General features: G+C 43.8%; 1 pseudogene across 1 annotated transcript; it reads left to right on the plus strand.

The window, feature by feature from the left end:
* The first annotated feature begins 870 nt into the window (after positions 1-870).
* Positions 871-2,162, plus strand: LOC308653360 (beta-1,4-galactosyltransferase 2-like; annotated as a pseudogene). The gene is made up of 2 exons: positions 871-1,192; positions 1,341-2,162. The product of its transcript is annotated as a beta-1,4-galactosyltransferase 2-like (transcript).
* Positions 2,163-8,196: the final 6,034 nt, after the last annotated feature.

Here is an 8,196-nt window from a genome sequence, read left to right on the forward strand (position 1 = left end):
GAGGTCAAACACTACAAATAATGATAACACTATATATATATATATATCTGTCCTATGCATATATCTCCAAGGGTAGAAAGACTTGGTCAAGGGAATGTGGATTAGCCATGCTACACAGGCTCCAGAGCTGGCCTATCTTAGAATAGGGTGTCCCCTGCCCCAGCTCCTGTACTTTGGTCCCTTGTTCCAGTGGGAAGGGATCACATAAATATCCTGTCCATATTGGGCCCCTTGATGCTGAGAGCCACTTCCCAGCCTGGTTCCAATTGGCCTGGCCTGTTTGCCACTGGGACCTGAATGACCAAACCACTTCCCACCATGTCTCCTGGAAGAACTAAATGAAGTCATGAGTGTAACATGCTCCTGCAGGGTAAGTACTCAATAAGTGGTCCCCTTTCCCAAGGCCTGAACCTTGATCTCTGGGTTGAGGGTGCTACCTGTGGGTTATCAGTTCCCTGGGGTACAGGTACACATTCAGGTCTGTAACTAAATGTGTTTCCATGACTAGGGACGAACCTGTGTAATCAAAGTTCCTGTGTCCACGTTCCTGGTAGTACATTTGTGAAGAGTTGTGCAATAAGGCTGTGTGCCTGGGTATGCATGTGTGTCAGGGAAGACAAGGAATGCAAGTGCATGTGATTTAGTACTGGTGTGTGCCTGAAGGCAAGTGAGTTCTGAGTTGCCAGCAATTGTTGGGGTGACTATAGGTAGAGTGTAAGTCTGTGAGTATCAAGGGCATGAGCAGGTAAGTGTAAGGATGTGGATCTCTGAGCATGAGCAGCTAGGCAAGAGGTGAGTAGGCAGCCTTGTACATCCTGCCCTGACTTCCAGAGTCTGTTTCTCTTTCTCTTTGCATAGGCCAGCAGCTAGATGCCCAGGCCCATTGGGCAGGCCAGGGGTGGCTTGAAGGATAAACAGACTGCTGTGGAGTTGGAGCATGTCTGTAAGGCTGTGCTCCTTCTCTGCCTGCTGTATACTTCCTTGTGGTCATCATCCTGTACTTTGACATCTATGCCCAGCATCTGGCCCTCTTGAGCCATTCAGTGCCTGCACCCAGCAGCCAGCAACAGCACCAACTGCTGTCTGCCCAACACCAATGTCCCCACCTTTGGGCTCCCTGAAGTCCCCAGTGCCTGGCTTGACCCCACAGTTCCTGTCCTGCCACCATGTCCTAACTCACCACCTAGTATTGGTGAGCCTGTCTCTATTGAGTAGGGCCTGTCTATAGGGGTGGGAAGAGGGTCTTACTAGTGGAATAATAGAGTCCTGACCCATGGGGGTGCCAAGGATCCAAATCCATTCAAACAGGGATGTTTCTGGAGTCCCATTCCTCACCTCAGGCAGATGGTGTCCCTGGATTCTGGCAAAAGCCCTGATTCTTGACATTGTCCTTCCTGCTGTGGGCTGACTGTTGATCGAATTCACCTCACCCACGGTGCGGAGGGAGATCCAGGTGTGCTCCTGGGTAGCCACTACATACCACCTGACTGTACCCAAGCCCAGACAGTAACAGTCACCATTCTATTTAGACAGTGGGAGCATCACTTACAAGAACGGCTTCATGATGTGGAGGCAGTAGCACCTATGAGATGGCACCTATGTCATCAACCAGCATGGTGAGGACATCTTCAACCCAGCCAAGCTGTTCAACATGGGTTTCCTAGAGGCCTTGAAGGAGGATCCTGCTTAGGACTGCTTCATCTTCAGCGATGTGGACCTGGTCCTGGTGGATGATCTCAATCTGCACTGTGGCAGCAAGCAGTCCCACCACTTTGCCATTGCCATGGTCAAGTTTGGCTTCCAGCTGCCCTATGCTGGCTACTTTGGAGGTGAGTCGGGCTTGAGCAAGGCCCAGTTCCTGAGATTCCATGGCTTCCCGAAGAGTACTGGGGCTGGGGTGGTGAGGATGATGACATCTTCAACTGGATCCCCATGACTGAGATGAAGATCTCACACCCTCACCTGTGAATAGGCGGCTACCATGTGATCAAGCATGACAGGGACCAGCATAATGAGCCCAACCTCCAGAGGTTTACCAAGATTCTAGACACGAAGCTGATCATGAAGCAGGTCAGGGAGGTGTCTCAGCAACCTATTCACCAACATTGCAATGGACATTGGGTGGCCCATCATGGCCCCCTCAAACTAACACTCATGGATAAAGCCTCTCAGTGCCAAGGATTGCCTGCCAGAGACCTGACCTACTGCCTGGCTGGTAGCTGTTCTGTAAGGGACCCCTAGGATTGAGACTAGGCTGTTCTCTGAGGGTCTTCAGTAGACCTTCCTGCTGCTCTTAAACGTTTAGAACCTGATTTGAAAGGCTTCTAACACTTTTTCTTACCCTACTCCACAGCCAAGCCCCCCTTACTCTCAGGGTCAGGCCAGTCCCTGCACTGCCTCATGAAGTAGCCTAGGCTAGGTCACTCCACCTCTCTGTGCATCAGTCCCCATCCCCACGGCTTTGAGTTCCCTAGGACCTTGGGGTCAGTGTCTCTTCTAGGGGGATTTCTCAGACCTGGGGATCCCCCATGCTCCTAGGGGAGGGGAAACCTTTCTCATTTAAGATTGTAGGGGCAACCTTTGGTACATTCCCTGCTGAGAAGCAGCCCTAGGAGGAAACCAGAGGGGATGCTGAATTGTCACCTGGGATCTTGGAGTTGGCCTTTGCATGGAGGGTACAAGGGGGCCTGGATCAGTCAGTCTGCTTCTTGCCTCCCTGTCTCAGGAGGCAAAACCCCAAAACTGGCTTGAATTTGCACATTGCACAGAAACTTGTGAGGCTTTGGTCAAAAACATAAATGGATCAAGAAAGAAAGAGAGAGAGAGAAGAGAAAAGAAAGAAAGGAGGGAGGGAGGAAGGGAGGGAAGAAGAGAAGAAAAAATACAGACTTGGTCAGAGCCTTCCTCCTCCCAGTGAATCCCTAAAAGATGTACCCAATGTAGAAAAAAAAACAATATAGAGAGCTCTGGCTACTTGGGCTGCCTACCTATAGCCTTAACCTCCAGCCCTAAGTCTCATGATATATCACTTTCTCTAAAAGAGGAGACTGAAAAGGTGAACCCTGGAACATACATATAAAAGAAGGAGAAAGAAAACCTTGTGTGAGCGGATCTTGTCATGTGGGAGTGGGCCCTGGGTCCAACCATATAGAAAGGAGGACACCATTGCCCTAGGTGCATGTATGATTGCAGGAATGGTGTGACTCTGCTTCACATACAATCAGAGAAGTGAAAAATTCTGCTCCATTTGTGTACAATACATTGAATGTCATGTATAGCTTTCTAATGTCATGTATAACTGATTAGAACTAATATAAAAAAAATAACATCAAGTTAAAGGTTCCTTTAAAAAGAGAGAGAGAGAGAGACAGAGAGAGAGAGAGAGAGAAGAGAAGCTATCACCAACATTCAGAGAGGGCTGTCGCAGTGGTCTGTCCACTTACTACTGAAACAAAACAGAATAGGGAAGACACCCACAGGAACACACTCACAGGACCTCGCGCAATATAGTACATGCTGACAGCAGTTTTCCAAGAAACTGGACCCAATTCAAGTACTTGACTCTAATTGTCCAGATTAACAATCTTTCTCTTTTGGAAAAATTGCAAAAGAGAGGTGAAAATGAAGACCAGACAGCTCAAGTGTCTGCCTCTTGAAGAAGACCACACATCTCACATGTTGTGTCCATTGTTACTAAAAATACAATCCAATGTCACATCACCTCATTTTATTTTTGGCTCAAAAAATAAATCTCCATAGAATCTTCTCAGGCATACTATAAAATTCTAAAGAGAAAGAACTGACATCTATTTCCTTTGTAGTCTCCATTATCCTAGGTACATGTATGATTACAGGAAGGCTGGGGATGTGAAAGAAAGAAAATTCTTTGGATAATAATTATTATAGCAGTTATATTTATTGATGACTTTCTATTTTCTTGGTATTGTTTTAAGTACTTTACATGATTAGCTAATTTAATCCTCACAACAGTCCTATAAGGTATATACTATCTAAATTCCCATTTTAAAGATGAGGGAATTGAGACTCAGCTCAAGTAACTTTCCTAAACTCTTAGAGACAGAAAGTAGCAGATATGAGATTTGAATATTCATCCTATACTGCCTGGAAAAAATGTGGAATTTACAGAGGAAGAGAAGATGACAGGGACAACATGGGGAACATATTAGTCAAGGTTTGGCTAGAGGGACAAAACTCATAGAAAATGCATGCAAAAGTTTAAAAGGTTTTTAGATAAAAAATTGACATGCAATTCTAGAAGCTGGCTCAGGTCTGAGGTTTGTGGGACAGATAGGAAAAGAAGATTGATGGAAGGGAAAATAATTGCAGGCCCAGTAGCTGTTTCCACCTCCTCCCTCAAGGAAGGCCTAAGCCTTTTAAAGGAGTTCCAGCTGAAAGTCAGGACAACCTAGGATAATCTCCAAGATTATTAACTTAAATTCAGTTGATTAGGACTTTAATCATGAAAGTACAATCTCTTCACACCAGCACCTAGATTAATGTTTGTATGAGAAAACATAAAGTAAACTGTGATGTTGCAATATCACCATCCTTTAACTCTCCCCCCAAATAGAGCTTTTGCATCCAATCTTAACCAGGAACAGGCTAGGAAGGGAATTCTGAGGAGTATTGTTCAGCCTAGCCAATTGACACATCACAAAGTCCTCACAGGCTGTAAGGAGATTCTATAAGGCATGAACCAAGGGTTAGATGGGGTGACAGCCAAGGCAAGAACACAGAAGAGACTAAACACTCATGGCTTCTTTTAGAAAGGTAATTGAGATGGAGTGAAATCCTAAAACCCCTATGGGGACTCCAGTGCAGGACATTAATGGCAAATGCTTTGTTTTTGAGATCTGCTGGGTTGGGAAAGAGCTACAGGATTTGGTACATGGAAAGCCTGAGAGTCCAAAGAATAGGAGCAGGGGATGGGGTGAGCTCCATGGATAGAAATGAAACAGATGAAGAGCTCAGTGTTTCCAACACGTTTCATGTGAGTAACCAAATGGCCTATGCAGCCCTTGATAGTCACTAGTCGAAGCAGTTGTATTCCGTAAAGTCACCACAGACAATGAATTAACAAGTCTTGAGACAAGGCCCCTAAGGGAAGTTCAGGGTCAGACCCCTGTGAACCCTGCTCATAATATTTTCATCAGCCGCTCAGGACATGACTGTGTCATGCTGTGTTTCTGTTTAAAAGCACCTTGTTCAGCATGCAAGGTTGATTCCTTAGCCCCTGACTTGTGGCCAACAGAACTATTACACATAGCTGAACAAAAATCATCCAACACAAGTATTCCTCCATGAGACACACCCCAGCCTTCCTGTGCTCAGAAACTCTGAGCAGACTTCAGTACTACATTTGATAATTTATTTAATAGCAAAGTCACTTACAGAAAGTACCAAAATGCAAAAAAAAAAAAAAAAACAGGCCATCAAATAGACTACAGAAGGGACAGATGTTTTCAGTATGATAGCTGAAAAAAGAAGGCAGAGAATCACCTTGTTTAACCTCAGCTGGGATGTTCATGTCAGGGGACTCCGATTTTCCGCTGTTCTGTTCATGCCCAAGAATGACTGGGAAAGCACCCCAAGTGTTAATTTTAGATTACAAAAACAAAAAAGTTTTACCAAGTATGTAAATTTGCAAATGTAGAATCTGAAAATAATGAGGACCAACTCTAGGTATGAAAATTTACTCTCAGATTAATGTGAACGGTTAGAGAGTCCCAACACTTGACACTGTTTATGATTCCATCCTAGACAGATTTATGATTAGGTCTCCAGCATGCCAAGCAGGAAGATCAAGCAAGCAATCCTTTTTCCATGCTTTTCAGGACTCAGGGCATCCCGACATTGAAACTCCTCGGCTTAAAGTCTGCTGACCTAGAGTTTTTGTGGTTTACATTTAACCACAGAGGCCACTCTGCTTTGGAGTTGGGGCCTGTGGTTCGCTGCTTCTTATTTAGTTTATTTTCTCTATGCCTACCCTTTCTCCACTGTAGCTGGACAAACAGCAAGTGCTCGATTGTCCTGCTCTCATCAAATCTTACTCTGTGTGCAATAAGAAGACAACTTCTGCTGAATCCACATGTGTGCAGCAAAGGAAACTGGTGGAAAACACTCTCAGACTGGCAGGTCCCCCTAAATGTCTCAGCTCTATTTTCAAGTGCTAGCCAGCAATTCCAATTTCTCTACTCTACTCCTGTTCCTCTCCTAGACAACTATTTCACACTTCCCTCCTCTCCCAAGATGTCAGATCACTATTTAGCCCATTAGAATTGTTATGACTGCTTGCTTGTGACTGGAGATCATTCTGATAGGAACTGGACTGAACTAGAACATCATGTTCCTTATCCTCAATCTCTGCTGTTGAATCTATTTCCTCTGTGACTGAGAAAAGAGAATTAATCAGAACAGAATTTCTATACCTTCCCAACATGACACCTACCAATTTCCGGCATCTGTACTGATATCCCTGCTGTCCCTTCCATTAAAATGAATGAACTGTCTCTCTGACTTCTTTCCAAAACCAGCTCCTCCTTGTGCCTGGGACCCCACCTTTTCCCATCTACTTCAGGATATCACTCTAGCAATTATCCTTGCTTGCCTCACCATCATCAGATGCTCCCTGTATACTGGATAATTCCCTCCAAATATTTTTATTTTTCACAACTTAAAATGAAAACAATCATTTGACTATTTCCTTCCAGTTGCCACTCATTTCTCTGTTTCCCCTTTTTAAAAAGCAATTGAGAGTTGTGTTTACTATCCTTGAATTCCTCTCCTTTAATTCTTATTTGCTTATACTCGAGAGGAGTTTTTATTTCAACCACTTAACCAAAACATCTCCTACTAAGAAACCTAACATTCAGTAGTCAGTCCTCAGTCCTCTCCTTATCTGGGTCACTTGACATTATTAACACTTTCCTCTGAACACATTTCCCTCTCTCTGGCTCCTCCCTCTCCTGAGTCATTGCTCTAGTTCTTTGTTTGTACCTGATCTCTAAACACTAGTGTGTCTTATATCTCAATCTTTGCCTTTCTTCTTTATACTCTATCTTCTTCTCTGTATTTTTCTTCTCTGCTCTTGTTCATCTCATCTTCTTCATGGAGTTGAGACTCCCAAATTCAGATCTACAGTCTGAATCTCTCCCTTTGATTCTAGAATCATACATCCAACTGCCTACAGCCATCTTCACTTGCTTTCTAATGACATCTCATGGTCCAAATAGGAACTTTTGATTTGCCCCACGAACCTACTCCTCCTGTTTTGTATCTCAACAAGTTTCAACTAATCCATTAAATTAATCCCTTCAAATGTACCAGTGTGTGGCCCCTGCTCCCCTCCTCCATGCCTTGTCTGTACTAGAGCCTGTTGTTCACTCTCTACCCTACTTTATTGCACTGATTCCAGACAGACAGGTCTCTTTGCCTCTCTCCTTCACTTCTGGCATACTCCATACATCCAGGGCCAGTATCATCAGCATGTGGCCCCTACAGTTACACAGGGCCCATCACTCAGAAGGATCCAATGTGCAGTTGAAATGTTTTGTTTTTTTTTTAATTCTTTATAATTTTTGAACAAAGAGTCTCAAATTTTCATTTGGCACCATGTCCCCAAAATTATCTTGCCAGTCATAAATATACCCAAACAAGCCTTTAAAATTATAACCCAAAACATATCACTTCTCTACAGTGGTTTCCACCCTCATTATAAAATGCAGTCTCTACAATAGACTCCAGGGACCCAGGTGACATCTCTCCCCACATGTCACCTCTCTGATCTCATCTTTTACTACTCTAGCTTACATACTCCTCAGTGTTCCCCAAACATACTAACTCTTTCACTTCCATACTCTTGCTTAAACATTGAATGAATGATTTGCTCTCATGTTTTCTTCAAGCCACATTAAAGGTGGGGCTTTCCATTTGACAACATACAGCACCCTTCATGTTCAAAACATTAGAAAAACTAGGGATAGTAGGAACATACCTCAACATTGTAAAAGCTATCTATGCTAAACCCAAGACCAACATCATTCTAAATATAGAAAAATTGGAAAAAAAATCCTTCTAAAAACTAGAACAAGACAGGGATGCCCTCTTTCACCACTTTTATTCAACATATTCCTTGAAACTCTAGGCAGAGCAATTAGATAGATAAAAGAAATTAAA

This window comes from Spermophilus citellus (assembly GCF_964194105.1).
Source record: "Spermophilus citellus genome assembly, chromosome: 7".
In the NCBI taxonomy this organism is placed as follows: Eukaryota; Metazoa; Chordata; class Mammalia; order Rodentia; family Sciuridae; genus Spermophilus; species Spermophilus citellus.